Source organism: Sylvia atricapilla, chromosome 7 (assembly GCF_009819655.1).
Source record: "Sylvia atricapilla isolate bSylAtr1 chromosome 7, bSylAtr1.pri, whole genome shotgun sequence".
Taxonomy (NCBI): domain Eukaryota; kingdom Metazoa; phylum Chordata; class Aves; order Passeriformes; family Sylviidae; genus Sylvia; species Sylvia atricapilla.
Genome location: NC_089146.1, coordinates 38,499,562 through 38,526,980, shown reverse-complemented (window position 1 = coordinate 38,526,980; position 27,419 = coordinate 38,499,562). Strand labels below are relative to the sequence as shown.

The 27,419-nt window shown below is 47.7% G+C and overlaps 1 protein-coding gene across 1 annotated transcript in view; it reads right to left on the bottom strand.

The window, feature by feature from the left end:
• PKP4 (plakophilin 4) overlaps positions 1-19,715 on the bottom strand; it is a 68,406-nt gene extending 48,691 nt beyond the window's left edge. Inside the window, exon 1 of the mRNA XM_066323229.1 lies at positions 19,629-19,715. The gene's annotated coding sequence lies outside the window, so the exon portion shown is untranslated. The remainder of the gene's footprint in view (positions 1-19,628) is intronic.
• Positions 19,716-27,419: the final 7,704 nt, after the last annotated feature.

Below are 27,419 nucleotides of genomic sequence, written 5' to 3'. Positions count from 1 at the left end.
CCCAAATCTGAACCTCTCCTCTGGGGCATCCCACACCTGGTGCTCTGTTCTGCCAAGGTATCTAAATCCACTGCCATCGAACACAGCCTCATCAGAGCACAGTGCCCAAAGCCAGCTCTGCAGACTAGCAATCAGACAGCAGATTGATCTTGCGGGATAAAGTTCAGTCTCTCTTCTATCACAGACTGAGCAGGAGGAGGGACATGCAGCATCACAGAAGGATTTTAGGTTTTCAAACAGACTGTCAGGTGACAAGGACATTCATCATTTACTCATCCAACCGTGCACAGAAGGATAAATTCTCAGTTTGGTGCTGGGATAGATGCAATTAACATAGGCATGAAGACTTCAGAATGAATATCACAGAACAACATAACTTGCACACTGACAGCTGAGAGCCCTGCAGCACAGGCAACGCTGTGCTGACAGCACTGCTGCCCTGCACCCAGCTCCAACCCCATACCTGCTCCATCTCCCACCTGAAACACTCCTACAAACCCAGCAAATGGCAATTAAATTGAGGATGGCTGTAAATCCAGATACGACCACTACCACCACTACAATGGCTGCAGCTCCTGTTCAATTTCTACTTGTATTTTCCCCTAGCAAAATTATTGCTGAAGTGTGACTATGTTATTACTGGAGAGAATGCTCACTACCTGCAGGCAGACATGCTTCAGCTGAAAGTATTAGCAACCCAAATCTATGTTATATGCCTTTATAAAAGTATGCTTCTCAATTTTGTCATACAGCATACTTGAAAAAAATGTATTATACAGCAAATTTTCTCAATGATAAAATTATCAGCTACAACCCCCATTACAAAAGACAGCTGGAGAGTTACAGACTTCCACAGCTCCCTGTTTGGACAATGGCAGTTTTTGAGTGATGTATCCCTGAGATGGTCTGGAGCTGGACACTACCAGCTCTGGTGATACCCTGCTTTAGAAACCCAGCAGCTGTGAGCAGTGACTCCCCTCAGACAGCTGTGTGCTCAGTGACACCACAGCCTGCACTGCTGCAGGGAGAGCCTCAGGAACCAGCCACGGAGCAGCCACGGTCCAACTGCCTTTGGCAGGGACAACAACACCCACTATGTCCCTGCAAAACTGAAAAACCGACCATGCCAAAAACCCTGCTCTTATCAGGATGCATTCATGAGCTCCTCAGTGCTACCCGTGGATGTTTCTGCTCAAATGACTACTGCAGAAACCTCCGTTTCTTGCATGCCATAAACACAGATTAAAGAATCCACTGTTTTCCCATAAACATGGCTTTGGATTAGCAAAAGATTTTTACTAAAATGAAATTTTATCAATTACTAAACTGCAGTTTACCTCTTCCTTTTGCCTGAAATAGAACTACACAGCAGAACTCTTTGTGCTGCCAGGAACACTCTACCTGCAAAACTTTTACATTTAAGCAAATGAAGTGCTCTCCTCTTCTGTTCTCCAAGCTAGAAGCAAGGAAAAACCCTTGAATGTAGAAGCAAAATATAAGAATTAGACAACAAGCATCTGGGTTTTAAGGCCACAGTTACCAATACTTCCATCAGTTCTCCAATATCCCAAAAAATTCGTATTATTTTTCTGAGGTGTATTTGATTTGTTCACCCTCCAAAATCTAAAGTATTGCTAGTAGGATTACTATGTAACTCTACTCTAGAGACAATTTAGTATTTGCTAATACTTTATGAGAGATGAAGAGTTGTGACACCCAAAATTTACAAATGATATCACAATTAGAGGAGATCAAGGACAAGTGAGTAATTTGAGGAAAACCACAGAGAAAGATGAATGAGGCAATGTTGATAAACACAGAATCACACATACTGCACCCGTCCAGATGACCCATATGCTTTCCTGTAGCAGGGGTAGGTGACAAAAACACAGTTACAAAATTAGGCAGACACAGGTTAAAGTGTCTGGCTAGTGGGGAAACCTTTTGCAGAAGTGCCAGAAGGGAAAAAAGTCAGGTCAATGGTGTATTAAATAATGGCAACAGTTGTAACCACACTCCAAAACAGATGTCCACAGTGCAAAATGTAGGCATCCAGCATACAGCAACAAAAAAATTCAGAGAGACAGAAAAGTATACGTTGAAGGAATGAAGATCAAGTGTGGAAATGGTCAAGAAGCAAAACCATACTGAATGAAGGCATATGGTTATTTGCTGATGCTCAGTTAAAACAAGGAGGAGCTTTAAAAAACAGCATTCACAGGCTTCCTGCTGTGTGGCAGAACTGCATCTTTATGCAGCACTACAAGATCCTGAGATGCGATTTGCTTCTCACAGTGAAAAAGATTTCTTCCTGTAAAATCTGCTAAAGGCAGGCAATTTTGTCATGAGATGGCAACATTTTGCGTCAAAGTTTACCAGTTGGAGATGCAATTTAGATAGCTTTCCTGCCTCAGTTCCTGAAAGGCTGAAAGTATGACTCAAATGTATTCTAAAAGCTAACATCAAAGGAATCTCAAATAGTTGTCACAACACCACCAATCTATTTCTACCTTTTAATTCCCTGCCCATATTCTAGTCACATGCTAATTCCTGAGCAGGGCAATTAAGCACACCAAAACCAGGAACAGCACTAGAACTTCAAGTGTTAGGAAGAGCATGGGTTGTTTTATCAAATCTACCTAAATTGTGTTCTGTGACAAGAGCACTAGAGAAACACATTTTGTGTAAAGCCTTGACACTGCCACATGGCTCTGTGAGATGCAACCAAGAAAGCCCAGGGGAGAGAACTGGGGAACAGAGAGGTGACCTGGGCACCCCTTAGGAAGCTGCAGCCCAAGCAGCAGCTCACTTCATGGAAAGGCAGCTTGGGAGTGGGCTCTGTCCCAGCTGTGCCGAGCTCCCCGCGACAGCAGCAGAGGCTGGCACTTGAGGCATTCCACAGGGCATGGCTGGGGCAGGGGACACAAAACAAGGAGTGGTGTCCAGCGACTACGGGAGAATCCAGCTTAAAACAACAGCAAGCTCAAATCCAGCTCAAACTGACCCCAGCTCACACCAAACACTGAAGTTTGCTCATTGACCCCGGCAATACCAAATTTTGTATCAATCCCCACACAAAACTCTGCCTCACCCACACTCCAGGTGATGCTGGTGACAGAGGGACCAAGTCCTGCATCCAAGCAGGACACAGCAAACAACAGCCCTGAGGAAAACACAAAGCTGGGATGCCTGTAATCAAAGCTCCTTCCCCTGGCAAAGCAGAGAGGGAAAAGAAAAAAACACCCTCACTGATCCCTCCTGCGTCTTTTCCACTTCGCACTGCATTGAAAAGGCACAGTTTTCCCAGACTGCCTCACTGAAGTTTTGCACACACAATTTCAAACCAGATCTATTGAAAGTCAGAGAAAGCACCAAAGCAATGCAAATTCTATGCAGAAGTTGCCCGTGTTTGGATACGAAGCAGGGACTTTGGGGAAAAGCAGTAACAGCCAAATACTGAAATCACTGCAGGAAAGACAAACAATAATCAAGGATAATATTTAAGAGCTACCTTCTTGCCAGTATCAGACAATATAAATGACATTAATTATTCAAGTGTTGCAGTCTACTCTAAATGGAATACTGGGGTTCCTTTTTGCCCTTCCAAATTCAAACAAACACAATTTTTTAGATCCTTCACAACTACACCTGATAGGAAAAATTAAATGTTCACTCCCTAGGATTTAGCTATGCCTGAAAATTAATACTGATATATTTAAATAAGCAATGTTACCAACAGTGAAGATATAAACTCAACCAGTTACTTTCACGGTGCTGTAAACACAAATCTCAGAATGAAGGGTTTAAAAAGCAGCGATCAAAAGCAAAACCTCTCAGGAACAAGGAGGAAGTTGGAAAATACGCAATTTTTAGTCTTAAAAAAACTACAACAATTAATTAGTGTTTTAGGGGATTTCCACATTCAAACCTGAGAAGCCTGCTGCTGCTTGCTCTCTGCAAGTTCAGAACATCAATACAACTCAGGAAATACACTCCTGGATGACACCAGCAGAAAAGAATGCACTTCCACCACTTGCGAGATCGCTCTTTATTGCTCTTTTATGCAACGCTTAGGGGTAATTGTAGTTAGAGGCATATCTTTCCATTTTTAGAATGTCTTACTTCAGCCTCATACAAATATATAGTTCCAGGTAGCTGCTGTTGAGCTGTCCTTCTGGGCTTGGAGAGATGCAGTGGAGCACTGGGCAGGAACAGGCTGGGCCCAGCAATGCCCGAGCCCTTCGGCAGGACACAGCTCTGAACCTGGGCCTGGGGAAGGGAGCAATCCACCAGCACACCAACCACTGTACTGCAGAACTGAAAATACCTGCCACACCAGCCATTTGGGCCACCTAAAATGAACATTTCAGTAAGGTGCTCCAAGGCAGATGCTAGTCATGTCCTCAGTATCACAGACAGTAGCATAAATTACAGATGGTAACAGAATGCTTATTGCATTTTCTTGCCCATTTGTGAGAGACCACTTCAAATCGAAAGCACTTCAAATTGAGCTTTTCAGCAATAGCACAAGAGTTCCACAGAGGTTCAAACTGTTGGGTATTTTTCTTTAACTTATATAAGATTCTCTACTACTTCAGTTCTCATACAATCTGAAAGGTAAAACTGCAAATACCAGAGCAAATGTGAACATGCCCAGCAAGGAGGGGCAAAGTAGGTTCAAAATCTACCTTACCCATACTGTGTTTAAAAGAAGTGTGTAACACTGCAGTTCTTTTGTCAAACTAAAGCCCAATAAAAACTTAATGGAAATGTCATATATATATATGTATGTATATATAGTCTGCACATAATTATTTCTTCAAATAAGGTTTTCAAAGAATTTGCTTCTTTAAAATGGCAAATATGCTTTGTAAGTTGTTTTTCTACAGTAATGCTGCTGGTTAATTTCAAATAACACTCAGCACATCTTCTGACTGACCAATGCTGTCAAAATATTTTTTATATGTTTTAAAAGTGGCCTTCAGCAAGGTTGTTAATGCAGACTTCAGATCAGCACATTCCTGTACCGCAGGGTAAACATGCACACGCATTACCTTGTCCCATTTTTATCTGTTCTTAATACTTGATGCTGCTGCCTGTCAACATCCTCCTGGTGAGCCACAGGAAGGATATATCCAGGAATAAGTAAGATGTCCATTGTCATTTATGGTCACCTAAAGACAGCATTTACTTACAGCTGCACTGACAGAGTTCCCTGCCCACGTCTCGGGGTGACATCCTGGAGCTGCTGTCCTTGGGCACGGCTCACTTGAGGCAGGGCAGCCACCCCCCAGCCACAGCACGAGGGCTGAGCCGTGCCAGAACCATGCCAGGAGATAATCCAGGCCAGAAGAAGCCAGGCTTCCTCCCAGGAGTAGTGTCCTGCCCACACAGTGCTGCTGTGGCCCCAGGGGCAGTGGGAGCACTGTGGCACTGCCGACCCTGTGCCTCTGGGGTCACGCCTGGCTCCGAGGCCAGAAGCAGTGCCAGGGCAGCCAGCCCTCATCTTGGCTGGCTGATCTCGAACAGTCTGACGCTCTTTCAAAACCAAGATCACTACCATCACCAACCCTGTCCTGCACAGGAATGAGAAATGAAAGGATTTCAAGGAAAAGGTGGCAGAGCTGGCACAGGACAAAGCTCTGACACGAGGCTGGTTACGTGTTCCATACCTGTCACCAACAAACACCATGCAGGGGTGGGACCAGTCTTTAGACTCCATTACCGTCAAGTAAGTATTCATGACAGTGAAACTGTTTACTGGAATGGCAGCATGAACTGCAGGTTTCACATGGAATCCTAAAGAACTGATGACACAACCCCACCGACGGCCTCTTAGCAAAAGATTGAAAAACTTGCACTGTAAAGTATGTAAAGTATACTGTAAGTATGCTCAAAGCTACCAACTTTCACAGAAAGAAAAAGCTTCCTTAGTAAGCTATCAATTCACTGTCTTCACAACAGACTTCTGTCATATTTGCAATTTATCAGTTACAATCCTAACCCGTCAGTGAATTGACAAAGGCAAAATTCAAAGGAGAGCAACAGTCATGTCACCAGAGAAGTCATAGAAGTTACCTCTCTGGAGGCTGTTCAGTTTGGTAACTGGAGTTCCTTCACATGCCCAAGGACAGAGGTTACAGAATAACCATTAATGCTGCCCAATCCATCTCCAACAGCAGCTGCTAGTAGTGGCCACTCACACTTTGGGGGCGAGCTCTATTAGAAACAGATACCAGCAGAACCTTGGTTCTGTGAGACCCAGCTGCTCTGGACATCAATGAAACATGAACAACCAGCACAGTGGTGGGGCACAGCTGTACATTTAATGGACATGGTGACCAAAAAAGCAGTTAAATAAAAAAGATTACTCAAGAAACTTAAGCCTAAAAGAGAATAGAAAAAAATCAGTTGCCAAAACCGCCATGGAGCACAGCATTATGGACTGATTCAATCCCTAAATGGAAAGATAATTCATGTAGGCGGAAGTGTAACTTCAGAGGTGGATTTGAGAAGAACCAGTCTTACGAAATAGAAAACAATGAGGTGGCATGAGCCAGCTGAACCCAGCAGAGATGATGCTCCTGCTCCCAAATTAATCCATAGCTATCCAAAGCAGTGGAAGGGATGACACAGAGGCATGCAAGTAAGCTAATAGAGGATTCCTTATCTGGGAAGCATACCTACTTTTAAAAGATATACAGATGCAAAAGGTTGATGTTCCCTTCCTAGCTAAGGGGAGAGAGAAATCTACTGTCTGCTGCTGTTTTCCAAGTCAAATAATAATGGAGTTATGAGAAAGCCAGAGACAAACAAGGCAACCAGGGCTTGCTAAAGCAGTAAAGAATGACAGAGACATCTGTCTGCAGAGAAAACACAGGCAGGTAACAGCCCAGCAGGTACCTCAGTCAGACTACAGTAAACACAGCCTCTGTCATCAAATGACCATGATTATGTATGCAGCCTGCTTAAGGGAAGGAAGACAAAAAGGAGAATTAACACAAAGTTCCATCTAGAGAGAAGTTTCTCCACTAGGAATTCCCTTGTGATTGATCACATTTAACGTGGCAAAACACCGAGTCTTCACATCTTCCAGATTTGGGGGGTTTGGTAGGCAAGAAGGGCACGGGGCATTAATCTTGCCAATGCTCTTTACCCAAGTTACAGACACTGACCAAAGAAAGTTTCTGTGACAGACACAAGGTCATCACCAAAGGTAACTGGAGAGAAGGACATAGCGCTCCTGGGGACAGCCACAGTGACGGCACATGCTGCAGTAGAGTGCATCAAAAGCACGCTTTCACCAGAGATCTGAAGCACTGCTGCCATTAGAATGAAAGAGAAGTTAACTCAGCACCTGGCACAGGCCTTGTTTCTCACATTTGCAGCTCGTTCTGCTGGTCTGCCCGAATTCAAAGGCTGTCATGATCATAAAGAAACCAAATCCTTCTTTTTTATCACCAGAAGCCTTTCAAAACAGAAACTGAGAAGATATTGTTGTCTATGAATACTTGGGTGTAAAAATAAGGATAAGTAAATGTTTGAGAGAAGACCAAACAGGTTTCAAATGATAAAAGAAATTTATCATTGTAACTAAAAATTAGGAGATTTCCCAGTGAAATGAACATTTTGGAAAAGTAAAAAGTATAGTGAGTATACCATTTGAGAACAGAATTACTGGTGGCTATTTTCTCCACTGTTGTAATTGCACTGTTAGGATCCATAGGGAGGATTCCTATCCTACTGGCACATCTGACTTATTTTTCTTATTTGTACAAATAAAATATATCTACCTAAAGGGGAGTCAAAGTCCTTCAATCAGAGTTAAACCAGCAGAAAGTAGCTGGCTCCTCTGGGATGTGTTTACAGGCAGTTCTGTTTTGATTCACATTCTGCTGGCATCTCTGCAACTGGAAAATGTTAAGGTCAAATCAAGGTGATTTGCTTGCTTTCCTCCTGTGGTAGGGCCACTTCAGTTAAGACTCTTTAATAAAATATACACCTGTATCTTCATACAATAGCTCAACTAAGTAACAACCAAAGCCATTTCTGCATTTGGCATCCACCCATAGCACTCCAGCAATGCCAGGTACATCTGCACACCAAAATCACATGTGCAGGTTTCCCCTCATTTAAAGTACAAGTTGGCATGTGAAAACCATTAGTTCAAGTCACTTTGTCTCCTCTAGGACTGTGTCAAGACTTCACATCTTGGTTAAGCTCACCTGGGATCAAGAGGGATCTGATCCTGTCTGTCCAGCAGAGGAGCATGTCCACAGGGGTCTACCCACCCAAATGAGAGCATCACAGATGTAATTGTGCCATGATAAGGAATAACCCGGGGGAGATGCTGATTGTCCCATACCCAGGTCTGCACACACGAGTCACCATTCCCTCTGAATCCGCTGTGGAGACCCACACAGACCCAAAAACTACAGCAAGTTTGGCAGACGTGCTCTTTCATCTAGAAGGAGAAATGATCAATGTCGGCCAGGTGAGAGGCACAGTCACTGCATCTCCCAACACACACTTCCAGACAAAAAAGGCAAAACAGAAATAAAGCCATGGATTAGCACCACCTCAGCCAGTTTCACAACCCCACTGCCAGTATCCTGGACAAGATTAATCATGTCAAACACCAGCTTTTGTTTCAAGGAAAACTGGGTGAGAAACTGATGCACACCTAAAACTGAAAGGGTGCCATTAGTGTTCATAAATCTATGAAGTTGTACATTTAACACATCACACCACACTGATTCACGTTCATATTGTACAAAAGTACACTGGCAAGAAGTCTGACCTTTGGAGCATACAGCGCTGTCCATCAGCAAGGGCCTTTGAAAGGCAAACAAGTCCCCAGCAGTACAGGACAGAGAGCTGCTCACTCCATGCACTATGTGAGACATCAGCCATGCATTAACAACATCGTATTTCAAAAAATGGTATATCCTCAGTGACAAGCATTGTCTTCCCACTGAGCTGGGCCATTGCAGAGCCTGAAAATGTCCAAATTGCACAAGCTAATGGTAAAGCCAGCTATCCATAAACCTTTCAGAGCAGCTCCGGTGCAGCAGAGCAGAGATCCCTCTGGCTAATCCCAGCTGACAGGGACCCAAGCTGTTCTGTACCCCGGGCTCTCTCCCAGCCTCCACAAGGAAATGAGTTGGCTGCACAAACACAGCATCTTCCAGTCTGGAATTACTAGATTCAGCTAAATTATAGGGACATAATTGTAAAGGAGATAAATTCCAACTCACAGGATCTTCTGAAAAGTTGGTAAGATGGAAAATACTTTGAAGGAACACCAATTATTAGCTGTTTCCCAGAAGATTTTTCCCTATTCTGTAAGGAATCTTTTAAAAGCTCTAGGTACAAGTGATTCTTACAAGCAGAGACATTGCAGAACAGAGGTTATTCATCTGTTGTCCAGAACCAACCAAAATTTGGTTCTGAAATACAGGTCAAACAAGCAACAGTTTTGAGTTTCAACATACTAAACTCTTCTATAAGAGTTTTGACCTCACACCGTGGCGTAAGAAATAATAAAATCATCGACACGTGTAAGTCCAAAAGACAGCAGTACAATGGGAGGGCTGATAAAAAAATGTTGCAAAATTTAGAAAGTTAAGAAGCTCTGTTTAGACATCACAAGTACATCCCTGCTCTCCTCCTGCCTCAGGCTGTTATAAGTTGCCAGAGCAGAGGCTCCGGGGATGGTTGTTAATTAGTTCCTGGGCATTAGCAGCATGACATAGCAGAGCTTTCACATGTAGTATTTATGTTAGGGAAAAGGACACACCACCCTTGAATTTCTAGACTTACAAGGCATTTTTGCTTCCAAGATAAAAATCTCTGTTGTGGCTATAATTCTGTGCAAGATGCAAACCATTTCAGTCAGCTAGAGGACAGTTCTAAGGGCGGAGATCAAAGCCAAGGCAGCCTCCACGAGATCCTGCACAAGGAGGGAAACGGCCAACGCAGCGCAGCAGCACATCCTGTCTCCCCTTCCTCCAACAGGTCTAAGTTTGCCCACTAAACACTTGGAAGTGAGACAGACACATCAATATTTGGAAAGAAAACCCTCACAGGCAGGTGGCTGTTTGCCACGCAGACAACAGTAACAAGTTCTTCCAAAGGGCTGCTCGTGGCTGGGAACCTGGGGAAGGAAGAATTATCAGCTCCAAGAGAAGCAAGAGCAACTGAAGAAGTGACCTGCTCCAAGTTAGCAGCTCTCCATCCTGTGAGGACGTGCCATACCTGCAGAAGGCAGCTGTTGGCCTCTGGGATGAGCCTTCCCTGCACAGCTGAAGGAAGGGCTGCCTGAACTCTTCACACCCGGACATTATTCCAAAGTGTGATCAATCAGCCCCCATGACCAAGGAGAAAGGTCATACGTTCAAAACACAGAAGTGTCTGCACAGTAGGGCCTTTCTTTTCACCACCTCAGTCACACCACCACCAGCGAGAACCATCAGTTTAGAATGACAGGACTGAGTAAACTCCGGGGAAAGGGCTCCAAGGCTCAGTGAAGAGCTGAGGATGGCAGCGCTGTGCAGCAGCCCGGCAGGCCATAGTCGTCAATTTTCTAAAAGACTTAAAAACCCTGGAATATTGCCATAGTAAAATATTTTTGTTCTGTTGCAATATGACTCCTGCGATGCATTGAGATGCAGAGAAAACAAAGGAAAAATCTGAAAAATTGCAATAATTTGAATTATCTTTCTTATCTTAAAAAGTAACTTCCTTTAGTATTTCAAATTTCAGTCTGAAATATGTTAATGTTTATAGATTAACTCAACATACTAGAATGCAAAACAATTCAATAATATCATATTAACTAATACAATGAACTGTATCACTAAAACAGCATTTGCTGGACTTCTAACAAGGCAAGACTTCCTAAATCGAATGCACTTCACACCTCCTCAAAAAGCAAAATTGTGATTCAGGGTATCTTCTTTTGTATCTGCAACAGTAAATAAGATTTAAAGCCTAACCATTATGAACAGCAATAAATGCATTAAGTTTAATAAAACCTGTTATCCTCCTCCACTGTGCAACTACATTTCCAGACTGGATCACTGCAGCAGCAGCTCCCAATGGGCAGTGGGTGGTTCCTTTCAGAGCACTCAGGCTGGCCAAAACAAAACTCAGTAGCTCATCAGACAAATCCAGCTCCTGGATTCATCATGCCTTGCTAATTCAACACTATTTAACTGCATATCTTCAAGATGGGCTTTTTTGCTTTGGGATTTAGGTCTTTTGTTGTTGCATTTTTATTTTTTTTATTTATCTCAGTGTCAGTACATGACCGGGTGAATTTTTTCCTGCTTAAAAATAACCTATGTTCCACAACTAAATTATAAACCGAGTGTTGAAAGACTGACTACGTCAGCCTGAACAAAAAGCATCCCACAACAGGCAGTGCTCTCTACCAGAACTTCAGAGCTTCCTTAAGAAGTGTCAAGCCCTTGAAACACAGGAAGTTTTTGCCAGTCAGTCTATTCTGTGAAGAACAGTAAACTAGGATTTTTCTTTTTAAGTATCTTCTGGAAAAGAATGTATTTAATGACAGTGAAATTTCCCAAATCTCAGTGTATGCTGTTGCTATGATTTATGCTAAGGAACAATTGCAAAATGAAAAAACCTCAGAATTTTTTTTTTTATGTGATAGTCCAAATAACACAGGGCAAATGGGCACATCTCACAAAGCCAGTCTGAGATTTCTGGGTTCAGTGTTTTTTCATCTCCCACCTGAGATATAAACATACACCCAGGAACAAGTGATGAGCTGTATCTCACCGAAAAGATGTTCAATTTCAGCTGAAATATGGAACTGGGAGTTTCATTACATGAGCTGTGAGAACAAAGCTGGATATGAAGGCTGTGGAGCAGCAACAGGTGGCAAATTCTGTCAGTATATCTTTGATGAAAGCTGAATCAAATGACACAGCCCAGGTTTGTACTGGATCACAAGCACCCTGGATTGGGGGTGTGTTCCAAAAAGGCATGTTCCTGGTATCTTCTCCAGCCATTTCATCAGTTTAAGCTTCACCCTTTCTGCCTGTCAGCTCTGTGGGGCATGGGCTTCTCTCCACTCACAAGGGTCATGTCATTTGGAGTTTGGGCACTGGTATGATACAAATTAAATCTCCTTTCATGATACGGTATGATTTCAATACTGCTGTGTGGTTTCTCAATAAGAGTATACGGCAATTTCATTTTTAAATAAAAACATGATGACAATACTAACTCTTTCTGACATCTGTTTCCCTATGTACCTTTAGTACCACACAAGACTTGAGCATGAATTAGCAGAAGACAATTGTTGAGCACCATTACATAAACACACCTGTACAAAGAATGTTTCCAATTAACAGTCCAGTGCTCCACTTCAAAGCCACTGAAATCAGTTACATTACAGATACCACCTTGGGTTTATTTTGTGAAAGACATGAAATGCTTCAGCTTTAAGCCTGTCACACTGACATGGAAGTTACAGTTACCATCATTTGTCTGAAATTGTTTCTGAGAGAGGCACTTCCTTTGGGTTTAGTTTTCACCAATCTATGATAACAAATGTGCCAATACTTAATTCCTGGGCTACACAAGAAGTTCTGCCAAGGTAAGACAGTGAAGAACACGGCTTTGGAACTGAAAGTTTTCCTTTCAGAGCACCATTGCCTGCTGCTGCCTTCCTGGGGAACAGGGGAGAAATCCACCACAAATTGGAAATATCCCATTCACATCAGATTTTCACTCACAGCTGGCATTAAGTAAGATTGTATAAAGCAAACTAAGGGATAGATTGGACGCTTTTATTTGGACACGTTAAAGCAAATGCTTTTGAGTACACTTATAAAAACCTGTTAAAAGCATAGCCCAGATGATAGCCTTTGGCTTGTCACCACAGGACAGAACGTGAGGAGCTTCTAAAAGAAAAGACAGGAAAAGTTTTTGGCACCCAAAGAAACAAACAGAAATCCAGAAATTCTTTCATGCTTCTTCCTTGCAGCTGGACCTCATGGGACAAAAGGTGATATTTGGCATCACACCACAGCTCCTTCTTTTCCTCACTTGTTCCCAGACCTCTGCTGCTCCTTGCCCTACCTGGCCCTGGGAAAACTGCCCCTACCTTCCTGCCTTCTGCCCCTCCACCTGCCTGGGACATTCTCCCTCTTGCCCCTGCTGCCTTTGGAGGTGGCCCCAGTCATCTAAGGGCATTTCTTGGAGCAGCCTGATGCAGATCCCTACTGCCAGCCAGCACAGGTGCCCCAAGACAAACAAATCCCATCAGGGCTCCCCCCAACGCTCCAAGATGTAGCTCACTCGCCAGGGAACGGCCACGTGGTGCCCAAACTCCTCTGCACAAACTCGGTGAACCCTGAAGGCCAGCTCATCCCACAGCCTGCACAGGGACTGTGAACCACCTGCCTCTCAGATCCCATAGAGCCCATAGCCACAGGGAACTTCATTCCCTGCCCACAACCACCAACTCACGGCACAAACAGTAAATACATTCAAAATCCCCCAGTGAGCTGTGATGCAGAAAGCAAGTTTCAACTTGTACACCTCCAAGGAATTTACATACGTTCCTTTCTGTTCTTTAATAATGAATTCATTACAATATCAATCAAAACATTAGATCAACTATATTAATTGAAGGTTCACAAAACATGCTACATTTCACTTAGAACACTGTGGGGGGGGGGTAATATTACTATTTCTTGAATAATGGCTTAATGACTCTCAGAAAAATAACAACTCCCAGTTTCTTTTCTCCACTAAAATAAAGACATATTTTTAATTATTTTTAAAAGCGATTAAGCAGGAAGTTGACTGGTCTTCAATTCCTAGTGCTAGGTAAGAAATCTCTAAAATGCTGTGCAAAGTTAAAAAAAAAAAAGGAGAGAAGTTCTGTAAGATATGGTCATGGAGACATTTTGGAGAAAAACAGCAATTTCTTTTTCTTAATACGTTAAATTGCTTAAAATTAAAGTAGGAAAACACATGTATAACAAAAGTATAAAGAGTTTTTATAAAAACTCTGTTAAAACAGCACCTTGTTTAAAGATACCACAGACAAAGAATGGAGTTTTCCCAACTTTCCGAGGTCATCCTTGTTTTCCTGTAAGAGTGGGATACAACGAAGAGCACCAGAGAGTTGAAGACAGCCAAGACACTCTCCAGGGATCCGGGCAGGCAAAGGCTGTGCCTTCCCCCTGGCAGGGAGAGGCAGCAGCGAACTGGCCGGGCTGGTTCCGGCTGGTTCCCGTGCTGCAGACACCATCGGCTCCTCAGGGAGCAGGGCTGACTCACAGCCCAGCCAGGGAGGAGGACAGGGCTGTGCCGGAGTCAGCTCCCCGAGCCTGGGCACAGGGCTGTTCCCCTGACCACGGACACACAGCCCCCTGACCATGGCACACGCCCCCTGACCACGGGCACAGGGCTGCTCCACAGCCCCCTGACCCTGGGCATACAGCCCCCTGACCCTGGGCACACAGCCCCCTGACCACGGGCACAGGGCTGCTCCACAGCCCCTGACCCTGGGCATACAGCCCCCTGACCCTGGGCACACCAGCTGACCCTGGGCACACAGCTCCCCGACCCTGGGCACACAGCTCCCGACCCTGGGCACACGGCTGCCCCCTGACCATGGACACACAGCCCCCTGACCACGGGCACGGGCTGCCACAGCCCCCTGACCCTGGGCATACAGCCCCTGACCATGGGCACTCCAGGCTGCCCTCTGACCACGGACATACAGCCCCCTGACCATGGACATACTGCTCCCTGGCCCTGGGCACACAGCCGCCCCCTGACCCTGGCACAGGGCTGTCCCCTGACCACGGACACACAGCCCCTGACCATGGACACACAGCCCCTGACCCTGGGCACACGGCTGCCCCCTGACCCTGGGCACAGGGCTGTCCCCTGACCACGGACACACAGCCCCCTGACCATGGACATACTGCTCCCTGGCCATGGACCACAGCCCCCTGACCCTGGGCAGCCCCCCATGGACATACTGCTCCCTGACCCTGGGCATACAGCCCCCCTGACCTGGGCACAGGGCTGTCCCTGACCCTGGGCACACGGCTGCCCCCTGACCCTGGGCACGGCTGCCCCCTGACCCTGGGCATACAGCCCCCTGACCTGGGCACACGGCTGCCCCCTGACCCTGGGCACACGGCTGCCCCCTGACCCTGGGCACACGGCTGTCCCCTGACCCTGGGCACACGGCTGCCCCCTGACCCTGGGCACACGGCTGCCCCCTGACCCTGGGCACAGGCTGCCCCCTGACCCTGGGCATACAGCCCCCTGACCATGGGCATACAGCCCCCTGACCCTGGACACACGGCTGCCCCTGGCCCTGGGCACACGGCTGCCCCCTGACCCTGGGCACACGGCTGCCCCCTGCCCCTGGCACTCCAGGCTGTCCCCTGACCCTGGGCACACGGCTGCCCCTGACCCTGGGCACTCCAGGCTGTCCCCTGACCCTGGACACACGGCTGCCCCCTGACCCTGGACACACGGCTGTCCCTGACCCTGGGCACACGGCTGCCCCCTGACCCTGGGCACACGGCTGCCCCTGACCCTGGGCACACGGCTGCCCCCTGACCCTGGGCACTCCAGGCTGTCCCCTGACCTGGGCACACGGCTGCCCCCTGGCCCTGGGCACTCCAGGCTGTCCCCTGGCCACTCCAGGCTGCCCCATGGCCAAGCACCATGACCTGCAGCCTTCCATGGCCCAGCTGAGCTGCCATGAGACACCACTCAGACCTTTCTCCGTCAGCCTTCCCTTTAAAGGACAGAGTCAGGGATTCCACTATCAAAAAAGAAAAGAATTAATCTCCTGTGAAAGTGATGGACTCCTTCCTTCCTCCTGAAATCCAGGCCTCTTGTCTGCCTTGAAATAAAGGAGAAAGGGACTAAAGGCAGCAAAGGGAAAGGAGCAAAGGTCTGAACACTGCTGCCAGCTGCAGAGATTTAACTGACAAGACACTGGGATTTTCTTCCGTGCAAGCAAAGCTTTGGGAAGGTCACCAGAGGCAGTTTTTGGCTGTCTTTATCCACCTCCTTCCCCTCCCTCTGCAAACCTCCCCAAGCAGAATAAATGAGTATTCTGTTTGGATAAAAGAAATGAGAAGTTATCCAATGAACTAGGACATCTCGCAGGCCTTAGGAAAGCAGCTGAGAATCAGCAAAGCTCCCGAGTGTGCCCAGAGCCCGCCAGTGCCATCCTCTCCCTCCAGCTCCATGCCCAAGCTCTGCTGCCAGAGCCAGCCCAGCCTGCTCCTCAGGAAGGGCCATTTCCACAGGCCCTGGCTCTGGGCTTGGCTGTGTGTTTACTCTCCATCTTCACTAGCATTTGAACTGTCTCATTGGCAGCAACGCCGCAATCAAGGCAGAGGCAAGTAGCCAGTGATAGCTACTGGCCATGCCCAACAGCCCAGTTCCACATCTGGCCTTCTGCTCATTCACACACAAAGCTATGCCAGCCCTTTCTCTTCTTCCCACCTCATTACTGAAGTTCAACCAGTTTAATTTTGGACTGATAGTACATGCCATATTCACATGGATTTGACGTCTTATTTTTGCTTGAGAAAACCCCCCCACCAAACCTAACCAAAAATGCTGACGATCCCGGAATTCTGACCCACACCAAGAGCAGTTCCTGGGAGATGTCCACGTGCGTTGTACGAGCAGTAAACCACGCGTTCCTGCAGCAGGTCCTGGCAGAGGTGTCCCACAGCCAGCTCCCAGCAGGGCACTCCTGGAGGGCACTGCCCTGCTCCACCTCGTGTGAGCGCCTCGAGAGGAGCTGCTCACTCACAGCCCTCCCTGTAACCCCCCCCCGAGCCACTGAAAATGAGAAAAGCAACTGGCAGCAATGCAGACCAGGGCCAATGCAGGCTCACAGCTACGCCTTTCCATACGAGCATCAAGAGTTCTGCTGCTTTTCCAGGGGACTTCCCTTACACTATGTTCTGGTACTAAAGCAAACCACTGTTAAGCTCACTGAACTCCCTCAACTAGCCACTGCTTTCCTGCACCAAACAAATAACCAAATGTTGCAGTACTTGATTTTTTCTGCATCACACTTAAGAAAAAAAAAATGCCCATAACAAAATTAAGACATTATTCACGCAGTCCCATTGCTCAGAACTGTTTTAGCTCTTCATTTGTACTGAATGTATTGAAATAATCTACATAAAGTGAAGCAGAAGTACATGAAGTTCTTATTTATGTTTTCTGTTCATTTAAAATGCAGCTTTTCTCCAGAGTCTTCTCTCAGTGCACACAGATTTCTACCCTAAACACCAAACACACATTACTAATTAAGATTACTATTATTTGTACATAGCATATGCTATCACTGAATATGAAAAAGACCTCAACACGCACTACAGACGCTACTTTGCTATTGCAAGAAGCTTCTATAAAAAGGTAATGTATGGTATAACTTTCCTTGTTTACGTCGTGTGACTGAATTCAACTGTTCATTATAAAAGGATCCTGCGTTACTACTGAAAAATGCAAACTTCAAAAGGTGCCATCTTGTTGATGTTCAAGAAAATTTAGAACAAATTCCCCCTTCTCATAGAAGATGACTCTCACAAACTTATTCCAACTGTTTTAGAGCAGAACTTCTGATATCAGTCCTGCTATTTATGCTGAACATCTAACAAGATGAAGGCAAAAAGACACAGTTGTTACCGGAAAGTGCCTATCAGCTTTTCTACCTTAATTAAAAATATAATGGCATCTTATTTCAGCAGCATAGAGCACTTCACAAGCAATTTCAACAGAAGGAGAAAGTTACTGCAATCCACCTTTGCACAGCCAGGTTACATGTATTTGCACGTAACATTGTAATGTTTCTGTAAAACGTTACAGGATTAAATGCCAACAAAAAGCTTTTGTCCCCAAAACACAGTCCCACCACCTTTGACATGATGAACATGACTGAATTACTGTCTCCTCATAACTAAACAACTGCATTTTTTAGGTTCCCATATTTTTATCACAATGAACAATTATTTGGTGTTGACCTCAAAAATACAGTTGTTAGTTAAGGGGAAAACATTATCATCATTGTCATCTTCTAATCTCTCAACCCCAATTTATCAAAAGTTGTCAATATTGAAAAAACTGAAAAGCCAGTTCATGCAACGCTGGTGCTCTCAGTCCAACCACACCTTTTCCTTCAAACAGTCGAATCTGGAAGCAATGACTAATGTAAAATTAACAGGGGCGGGAGGCTATTCAGAAGGGAGAAAAAAAAGGGGGCAAAGGTCTATGGGGCAAACAGAGGCACTTCAGTAACCCTCAGTTCCCTGCCCGTGAACCGGTGATGCCTCCTGAGCGTCAGCCGGGAGAAGCGAAGAACCAGAGGGGTTTGAGTCATCAACTCTGCTTTTTCTGCGCCGAAACAGCCTGGGCTCAGCATCGGCGTTTATTTTATTGCGGCGAGACTTCATTTCCCAGCTCTCCCAGCCCAAGGCACGGCGGTCGCGCTCGGTGACCGGCACCTGCAGAGCACTTGGTGCTCCCGCACACACCGCAGCGTGCCCGAGGCGCGGCCCCGGGGAGCACGGCACGGCCCCACCGAGCACGGCACGGCCCCACGGCTGTCCCCGCGGAGCCCACGGCTGTCCCCACAGCTGTCGCCACGGAGCACAGCTGGCCCTGGGAAGCCCACGGCTGTCCCCACGGCTGTCCCCACGGAGCACGGCTGTCCCCACGGCTGGCCCCGGGAAGCCCACGGCCCGCACGTGCTGCTGCACTCCACGCCCCGCCGGGCAGAGCGGAGACGGGGGCACAGAACACCGTGAAAAGTTACTCCAGCCCCAAGAGCCGCGCCGCCGCTGCACGGGCCGAGGATGCTGCGCTCCTCCCCGGTACTCGGCGACGGGAGCGCGGCTCGTTCTGCGGTCACGGGAAGGGTGAAAAATCCGTGTTTAAAGCCCGCGCAGGGTCACCGCGACGGCGGCGGGCTCGGGGCCGCGGGAATCCCGGGGCGGCGGCCGAAGCCCGGCACTCCGGGGCACCGGGACGGGGCCCCCCGTGCGGGCACACTGGCGCGCAGGGCCCCGTGCGGGCACACCTGGCGCGCAGGGCCCCGTGCGGGCACACCTGGCGCGCAGGGCCCCGTGCGGGCACACCTGGCGGCAGGGCCCGCCACCGCCGAGCCCGCCGTCCGCCGCACCGCACACGCCGCGTCCCCACCCGGCCCTGCGCCCGGGGCCGCGCGGCGCCGTGGGCTCGGCGAGGCCCGGTGGCCCTGCCCGCCGCGGCTCCGCGCAACCCCGCGACACGGCGCGGCCGCGGACACCGGCGGGCCCGGGCTCCGCACTCCCGCCCGGGGCAGGGGCCGGGCGGCGGCACCTCCGCCGCGGGGCCCCTCCGGGCGGCTCGGCCGGGCTCCGCGCGGCCCCGCGGGCGCGGAGAGCGCGCGGCGCTCCGCCCGCGGGGCCGCCCGAGACGGCGGCTCTTCGGCCCCGATACCCCGGCGGGGTCCGCCGGCTCGCCTCCCGCGCCGCCCGCCCGGCCGCGCCCCGCGGCTCCCCCCGGCCGTCCCGCGCGGCCCCACGGCCCGCGGCCGCCCCACGGCCCGCACTCACCGCGCGGAGCGGCCCCGCGGCCCCGCCGGGCGCGCCCGCCCTACCCCGGGTCTCCATGGTGGCGGCCCCGCCGTCCGCTCCGCCGGCCCCGCCCCGCCCCGCCCGCGCGCCGCGTCACGCCCCGAGGCCGGCGCCCGCCCCCATTGGCCGGGGCCGGCCCCGGGCGCCGTCCCATTGGCTGCTGCCCCGCGTTAAACCCGCCAATGGCGGCGCGAGTTGAGGTTGCCGTGGTTACCGATGCCGTGAGGGGGAGACGGCGCGGCCGGGACGGGACGGACCCAACCCGACCCGACCCAACCTAAACTAAACTATCCCAACCTAAACCAACCTAAACTAAACTATCCCAACCCGGGACAGCCCGCCGGGAGCCGCCGGACTGGAGCCGCGCTGTGCCGGGGCCGCTCTGCCGGGACAGCCCTGCGGACGGGGCGCTCCTCGCGGTGAGTGTCGGAGCGCGGCGGGGGCGAGCGCCGTGAGGGTGCATGGAGCGGCGCAGCGGCCGGCGCGGCGTGCCCGTGACTGCCGTGAGTGCCCGTGACTGCCGTGAGTGCCCGTGACTGCCGTGAGTGCCCGTGACTGCCGTGAGTGCCCGTGACTGCCGTGCGTGCCCGTGACTGCCGTGCGTGCCCGTGATTGCCGTGAGTGCCCGTGACTGCCGTGAGTGCCCGTGACTGCCGTGCCGGCCGCCTCCTGCCCCGCCACAGGAGCCGCCGCGGGAGCGGAGCCCGGGGCTCGGCCGGGCCCTGCCGTGCCCGGAGCCTGGGCGCCGCGCTGTCCCGGACCGGCGGAGCGCACAGCCCGCGGCGCTGCTCGAGCCGGCGGACTAAGCCCGGCTGCTTGGGAGGACAGCAAGCTCTTTCCACAGCGCCTTACACCCCACCAGTTCAAGCTTCCAGTAGCTTAAAACTCTCTTGATGGCATGTGAGGAATCATAGACGTAGAAAAGAAAGCCAGTATCCCTAAACCCGCTGTAAAACATTTCGATAAGGGTGTGTGCTTGATCAACTTTTTGCATCCCATGCCTGTCCCGCTCACCATCGGGTGTGTCTCGGGGATGTGAGTGTGATTCCTCTCCTCCCGAACACAGTCCCGGTGTACCCCAGGTGTGACTGCTTTGGGTTACTTATTCCTCTCCTCCCGCCCCAGGAACGCCAGCGATCCGCACTCTCCACTCCACTGAATGACACTGTAAAGGGCTAAGAGGAGCCAAACCCAAATGGCCACTTGAATCAGCAGCTCTTGCTTTCAAGAGGCTGTTTTATTCACCCTCTTCCCCTGTTGCATTGAGCTAGATGGTGTAGAAACCTGCTGTAAAGGAACACGGAAAAAGTATCCACATTGTAACTTGTGCCTTTTCCATCCAGCTCAGTTTTTTGGTTTAGTGTTTGATGGGGTGGACCATAGTTTTATTTTAGGCATAAGGATGCATGAACTCGTCATGTGGTTTAATTGGTGCTAATGCTGCAGGTAGAACCATGTCCTTTATTAGCCTCTGCTTAGGAGGGAAGTGCAGGTAGTAAGTGGCACAGCTGAACATGGAGGGTACCCTTAAACTCACATAGTCCCTTCTCTGAATTTCCTACTTGGAATATAATCTGCTACATGGAAGCCAGGTAGGCTATTGGTAAGATATTTAACCTCTGAGGGGTTTGTTGCTATTTGTATAATTATTTGTATATTGAATAATGTGAACTCCTACATAATGATGATATCCACATGGAAAAATGTTTGGCAGCTGTAAACAGGAGCCTTGAGTCCTCACTGCTCTGAAAAATCTCATGATTCATACCATGGGAACTACATAAAATATCCAAACCAGAATGGTGGTCTCTCTGTAGGAGATGGGAAACGGGAGCTGAGGGGAATCACAGTGGAAACTTAGTAAAATAGAAATAACAGTGTGAAACAAAATAAGTAGGGAAGGGTCAAATGAGAGTAGAGAGATGGAGTAAAGATAAAATGGGAAATAACTAGGTCTAGAATAAAGGGAGGAAAGTGCAGGGTGTGAGAACTGTGACCTTCGTTAGTTGTGAGGCTGCTTCTACCAAGGGTGTGCTAGATTAATTAAATTAGCTTCGAATCAGTCTCCCTTGGTTTTCACTGTAATTGGGTATTATTATGCTGCTGACAGATAACAGCTTTTGGGAGGTGAGGAGTGCCCCCCAGTAAATGGAACTGTCCTTGTGGGGGCAGACACAGGTCGGGGAGGTGGCACAGTGCGGGGCTGGGCGCTGCCAGGGCAGCAGGAGTGGGCTCCTCTGGTGCCTGCTTCCCTGCCAGGGCTGCCCCTGCTTTAGAGTTCCCATCGGCTCAGCTGGGAAGGGTAAGAACACTGCTGGGGAGGAGAAAGGAGCTTGAGTTGGTTTGTTTTGGCACAAAAGAAGTAGAAGAATTGAAAGTAACGTTTTGAGGTCCCGTCAGATTTGGAGATTGTTGAATGACTGTCAGTGAGGCGAAGTGGTCCATTCTGTCTGGTGTATTCATACCCTCCCAGCTGGTTTGTGTTGGCACCCCGAGCAGCCAATGCCTTATCTGATCACCTGCTGTGGGCTCCAGTGCAGCAATCTGTCCTACACAGGCTGTGGACAGAAACCCCATTGGAACTTCCCAATGCAGAGGGCTGCATGGAGGGTGAGTGTTTGATTTCTTATTGCGTTAGGGGATAGTGGCCTTTGTCAAATATACGTTTAAATTCTTACATAATTTTTAGAATCAGCAACAAAAATACAGTTTTTTATTCACCTTCTTCTGGATGTGGTTGCAAGTAAGATGGTCTGCTTCATTCCCTTTTGGAAGGCCATGATTCCAGTATGATTCCAGTATGTTTGCAATCCCTAACAGCCTCGTCTCATGTTTTCCTTTGGGACTTGACTGATTTCTCTTGAGCACTAAATCTGACCCCTAAACCATCCAGTGGCTTAGATGGCAATGTTGTTAATAGGTATTTGCTAGTTCTTTTGCTGCTGTTGTGCTTCTTCAGCATTTCCAGTCATTAAAACATTTTTCTGCTTTGTTTTACCTATTCTGAAATTAATCCATAATCAAGTCTTGCTTTATAATATATTCCCAGACGTTCACAGACTTTGTAGAAAATTGACATGCCTTTTTTAATTTTAGTGATAAATATCAGTCACAAAAACAGTGTTGCTTTGTTTCTTGGTGGTTTGTTTTGATTTTTTTCTCAATTTTTCCTGCTTTTTGTTTTGCTTTTGTGAATTTGGTTGGTTTGTTTTGGGGGGTTATTTGGGGATTGGGGCTGGGGGGTATGGTTTGGTTTCTTCTGGAAGCTATTTAATGCTACCCACTTTAACTGTAATCTCTTCCAGATACTAAAATTAAGAAGGTTTGGGAAAAAAATACCTGGAGAAGAGAGTGATGCTCGTGGCAGGCTAACACAACACATGGGCAGCTGTTTAGTGCTCACATGGGGAATTATTTAGATGTGTGGGTTTTTCCTCTTATTAAAACCTACAATTTGATTTCAAAAGTTACTTCAAGCCATCGTTTTGATGGCAATTCAGCCAATTACAATACAAATGATTTTGGGTAATTTTGAAACTGTAATTTCATTTGGTATAGAAAGCACTAAATGTTCTCCGGTTTTATTGTTTAACTGGGGAGGTAAGGCACCTAATAGGTCTGAGGAAAATGGTGGGCTGACATTTTGCTTTTTCAGTGAGGCCTTTTATAGAAGTTCTATTTCAGATGTTCAAAATTACTGCTCTGTCATGGATTATTCTTTCCCTGTGGTAAAACAAAATATTGAGGAAAACTATTGGATACTGACAGGTGGCTTGCACTTTCTTTTTTCTTGCACGGCTTTGAAGTTTCAGGTGGGAGTGTTTGATGGTAGCTGGTGCAGAGTGCTCAGCATGACAGCAGCCTTCCCTGCAGAGCCCTGTGCTCTGGCTCAGCCCAGCTGCCACGGGAGGGACAAGGACACTCTGCAGTGATCTCCCTCTCCAGCCTTCCCAGTGCCAGCATCAGGATCTGGGCAGGGAGCTGCATTACAGGCCTGATCCTGCTCCCCTGAAAGCTCCCTGCGTAGCTGCCCTTGTCTTTCCAGGGGCACCAGTTGTGCTGAGCACACCGTTCCTGCCTGTGGTGTCCACCCCAAGGAGTGTGCAGCCCTGTACAGCAGCCCTGGGCCAGGTTCTGCCCTGGGTACCTGTTCAGCAAAACGGACCAGGTTTGGGGAACAGGCTCTGACCTGCGCTGGAGGCTCAGGAGCCTTTCCCTGGCAAACCCCACAGATCCTGTCCCAATACGCTGTTCCAGCTGGCACTGGGTGAGGCTGCTGTGTTTGGGGCAGCAGGAGAAGGGCTGTGCTGAAGTGAGCTGTGCTGCTGAAGGCAGCTGCTGGTGAAATCAGCTTTCATCCCCTGTAAGTCAGGGCTCCACTTGGATATTGCAGCACCTGGAAACAAGCAGGCAGCTTGGCAACAGCCAAGTGAATGGTTTGGAGAAAAGAGGGCAGGAAATGCTGACTGGGGTGTCCATGAAGACAAGGTCATCAGCAGTTGGTCTATTCTGTGGGTTTTCAGGTCCTAAGCTTGTAACTGTTGTATAAACCATCTTAAAAAAAAAAAACAACAACCAACCATAGCAACTTCCCCCAGCGCCCACAAAGATAAAAAAACCCTCAGCACCCCGGCTCTGGGCAATGCAGGTACTAATATCTGCTCAGGGACAGGGGCAGGGCTGCTAAAATCCTTTGCTACAGTTGCTGAACAAAATATTACCCATCTTCTTACTAGTTTGTATATGAGGCTTGGAAAAAATGGTGACAAATTAACCAAATTGTAATCTTTCTTACCAGACCAGGAATACAGAATGTCAGGCTGAAATCTAGAGGTACTTCTGAATAAAGAGGCAACAAAAAATGTACACGCAGAAAGATTATTTGATTCATGTTTATGGACTGTACATTTCTAATGGCTGTGACTGAGAGGCCCCAGACAAGGATGAGTTGCTTTTGTAGTAGGATATCAGACAACATTATGCAATAATTTAAAGTGAAGTTGTGCCAAATGCTTCCTGCACATAACTCGGGGAATTGGCCTAGCAGAATTGGCAAGAAGCTGTACAAAATGATACTGATGCTGCTGACAAATAAGCTGCAGCGGCTCCTAAATCATATGAATTATCTGTCCCTCTGGCTTGTCTCTCACAGGCTGCAGAACAAACGTTCTGCTCTGACTCCACACTGCACAGACAAAAAATCATCTGGGCTGCCTGACAGGACAGTGACAGAGGAGCTGGTGCCAGACGGCCTCCCGAGGTCCCTCAGGGTGCTTGCTTCTCCCTGGCTGTGTCCCCTGCAGTGACCTGGAGCTGGGCAGGTGAGGGGCACAGCTGCTCTGAGGGGTAACCACAGGTGTGCAGAGGGCTGCACCTCCACCACCAGCTCCTCCAGGTCAGACAGGGAAAGCAGCTCGGCTCAAGGAGAAATGCACTTATTCAGACAGTCAATATGTCTTGAGCACTGTTAAACTGCTCTGCCAACAACACAAACTAAGGCAGCTGACTTCTTGCCTGCAGTTCATTAGGAAATGCGTGCAGAAGCTGGTCTGTCAGCAGAGCTGTGAGGAGAGGCCTCCAGCAGTGGGGCAGGGAGCCCTTCCATGCAATTTGGGGTTGTTAAATAAAAAACATCAGTAACACAGCCTGCGTGAAAATGGGGTAGGAGAAAATGCTTCCATACAAAATACTACACAGAAGGCAACAGTAAAGACAGAGGCAAAGTGCAAAAGGTGAGGACAACTTAAAATTACCTTTGAATTCCTGAAATAAGCAACCTCACTCCTGTTTCCCTTCCTGCTTTGACAATATCTGAGATATAGCGAGATATAGAAGATAAAGCTGTCATGACTCTCAGATTGTGTATTTCCAATTGTGCATTTTGCAGCAATGGGAAACTAAATCACATTGGCTGGTTTGGTTTATCTGAAGAGCAATGAGGATGTGATTTAACAACTGGAATCCAAATGCGTTGCACAGATTTTTTTAAAGTCCAATCTCAGTAGGTTTTTGTTGTGTTTTTTTTTTTCTCTTTAAAGTCACTCAATGACTTCAACCTGCTCTGAGCTTCTTTAACTGTCTTCCATTGAACTTCTGCTACTATTTAGTATTGACTGTTTCATATCTGATAGTCCAGTACATGTGATGCTTCTGGCAGAACACAGTGTTCTGCTGCAGCTCCTTTTGAGTCTAACTCCTTACCTAACCCTGCCTGTAAAATTGTATTCTTATTCCTGTAAAATTGTATTCTTATTCCGCTGGCCCAGGGTGTTATATGTGGATCTGAGATTCCTGTGGTACGTGCAAATCCTGCCTTTTGATAAGAAGTGCAAAGCCCAGGTACTTTGTTTGTATTGCAGGGAACGTTGATTCTCTGCAGTTTTGTGTTACAGCATCTTTGCTTCTGTTGTGCTAAGTGAATTCTGTGGGTTTGAGTGTTTTTTCTGAGGGATGCAGAGCAGCAGAGGGGTGAAGTTACTTGCTGGCACCATTCCGATAAGCCTTTGCACACAGCCTAGGCAATAGCAGGTATGCTTTACAGGCCAGGCAGCCACAGGTCAATTAAACTAACATTTAGTTATTTCTTAAGTAATGGAGAAAATTGTAGGGCCCTATAATGGATAACTCAGCCTCACATCTCCAGTTATTCTTACATATATTCAAGCATATGGTTAGTTCTTTTCTTTTGTTGTTACATGGAGGTAATAAGTAGAAATCTAGACAGAACATTAATAAAAACAACATATGACAAAGTTCTGCTAAATCTCTTGTATTACGAAGTCTGGAAATGATGCCTCAGATTTTCACCTTTAGCTCAGCAAAGCTGACTTTGTCCAGGTTTTCCAGCCACAGGGCAGGAATTGCCCAGAGGAGTTGTGGGTGCCCCTGGCAGTGTCCCCCAGGCAAGGCCGGACAGGGCTTGGAGCAGCCTGGACAGTGGAAATGTCCCTGCCATGGCCCAGGGTGAACAGAGGAGCTTTAGGGTCCAACCCCAAATGCTCTATATCCGAGCGTTTTCTCCTTCCATCCCCTTTCCTTTAAACGTTGCACTTGCCCAGGTGTGCTGGCTGCAGCAGGCCAGCTGTGTTGGTCACTGGGAATGGATTGTACACCATTTGTTTGAAACAGAACAGCAGAAAAATGCCACCTGACTCACTCGATCCAAGGTGATGTCAGTGACTTCATTTCCTACCCTTTTGATGTCAACTTATCCACTTCTAAACACCTACTTCCTTTTTTATCTCCCTGTTTCAATTCTTTTTCTAAGCGTTCCTAAAGTCTATTTCCTCTTGGAATTCTAAGAATATCCAGGAATGAAGGAGGAATAGAGTTCCCTTGTGATGTGCAGGTCCTCATAAGGCAGAGGATCTGTTCCCTGCCCCTGCAGTGTGACAGAGCAGTCCATGAAGCTGATTGTTTTAAGTGTTACTCAATTGATCTTCCTACTTTGGATTAAGTTTTACTTAATGATGAAGTAATGAGGATTATCATAGACAAAAAGGGCTATGTCTCTTTTGGGAACATACCATTTCTGAGACTTGACTTTATTTCAAAGAGAGCTATAATTCCTTCTTTAGGGGAATGTAATTTAAATTACAATCAAACAATGGGATTTTTTTAGCAACTGTTTGACACCGAATGATAGAAATATTTTACTGTGTATTTCTTCCTGGGGAAAGGATTGACTGCTCCAAGATTAACACGTTCTGGATGGGTGCCATTTTCAGATAGTTAGTTCAACTAGAAGAGAAAGGATCTGATTAAGGGGAT